Source organism: Quercus lobata, chromosome 10 (genome assembly GCF_001633185.2).
Source record: "Quercus lobata isolate SW786 chromosome 10, ValleyOak3.0 Primary Assembly, whole genome shotgun sequence".
In the NCBI taxonomy this organism is placed as follows: Eukaryota; Viridiplantae; Streptophyta; class Magnoliopsida; order Fagales; family Fagaceae; genus Quercus; species Quercus lobata.
In genome coordinates, this window is record NC_044913.1 from 47,900,068 (window position 1) to 47,902,148 (window position 2,081).

Sequence of the window (2,081 nt, forward strand, 5' to 3'; positions counted from 1 at the left end):
GAAAGAATCGAAATTTTACAATAATGACTTAGACCACTAACATCCTATTGCTACCCACCAGTAGAAAACTTACTGACACGACCACCTGACAACTTCGAGACCACGGACTCCTTCTTTCTTGGATTTTCTAGCAAGTACAAGTACTCCTGTTTGTGTATCTTTAAGTTTTTATTACAGTAATTGAATAATCATCAAGTTCTTGAATTGAATTCTCCTTCTTGATAATCCTAAGTATGTGTGAAGGCAAATACCTCTAAAACTCACAAAAGATTCACACACACAGCAAAAGGAGCAACCTAAAACGTGGCTAGGGTTTTCCCTTTTATACTTAGGGCAAAACATAAAACCCTACACGTTATATGGGCTTAGAGCTGAGTTGGAAAATTCTGCAGAAAAACGTTTTGCCCGAATTTCGATCGGTCGAGTCTAATTCTCAATCGATCAAGCCAGGCATAATTATACTATAACTTTTGTAGCAACTTGATTCCAACTTTACATAAAACGCATACACTTTGAGTAAGTCTAAACAAGACTATAAAACTTGTTTTGATCATGGTTTGCCAATAATACAAATTAGAGTTCTAATACATTAGTTCCTAAGTACTTAGAACCTAACAATATTCTTATTTACAGAAAATTAAAAAAACATTGTTTGTTCTATGTAGTTTTGTACATTATTGAATTCCAAGAAAGGGGATTACCCCATGCACATATTTTGATTTGGCTTCACCATTACAATGAGCTGACAATTGATGCTAAAGGATATCCAATTTGTAGAACAAGAGATGATGGAAGATTTGTACAAAAAGGAGATGTTAAGCTAGACAAAAATTATGTTGTTCCTCACAATCTCAATCTATTAATAAAATATCAAGCTCATATAAATGTTGAGTGGTGCACTCGATCTAAAGCAATTAAATATCTCTTCAAGTATATCAACAAAGGCCTTAATAGGGCTACAATCTTTGTACAAGAAAATGTAACAAGAAATGAAATATCTGGATTGAAAATAATCATTAATGTTTACTTAGATTGTCGATATATTTTTGCATGTGAAGCATGTTGGAGAATTTACCAATTTGACATACACTATATATTAAACTCCAGCAGTTGATGATGATTATCATTTCATCTCCTAGATGAACATACTGTCACTTTTACAGACAATTGAAGAGCTAGAAACATTATTAGCATGTATTTTTTTGGAGAGAGTTTCAACCTATGGCGTCCATTCCTGATGATAGCTCTTTATTATCAGACCAAGACACAAATCAGTTTTTGGTGTAGGTAGAGATTGAACCCCAAATCTCTTATACAATCATTAGAGACTTTACTAGTTGAGCTAATTGGAACCCACATTATTAGCATGTATGATGTGGGAGGTCTAAGGACCGAAGAGAATTAGAACACGAAATATCTCACACAATCCCACTTGTAGAAGGATATTCGCCCCGAAGACCAAGACACCAATCAGTTTTTGGTGTAGGTGGAGATTGAACCCCAGATCTCTTATACAATCATCAGAGATTTTACTGGTTGAATTAATTGGAACCCACATTATTAGCATGTATAATGTGGGAGGTCCAAGGACTGAAGAGAATTAGAACACAAAATATCTCGCACAATCCCACCTGTAGAAGGGTATCCGCCCCGAAGACTTCACCGACTTGAGGATGTGAGGGGATACAGAGTAGTGTTTCATGAAAGCTCATAGAGAAGAGAAAGGACCATGAGAGGGGGGGAAGATGGTGGGAGGAAGCTTCCTAGAAAGGCATACCTCCCCCTTTCGCATTGAATGCCCTGCAACAACATTATTGGCTACATTAATGAGGAAGTAACACATGAACAATGATTTCACAGCTAGCAGTCCCTTCTACCACTTTCAAAAAGCTCTGATGGGACAAGTATCTTGAGAATAGTCATGAGGCATACTGGTGGAGGGCTAGGATAAAAGAAGGAAGGATATATAAGGGAGGGGGACCTCCCAGATAAAGGGTTGAACGTTTTTCCCCAGAAAGAGAGAGAGAGAGAGAGAAAAAAGAAGAAGATAAATAGTGTGAATTTTGTGTAAGGTTTGGAAT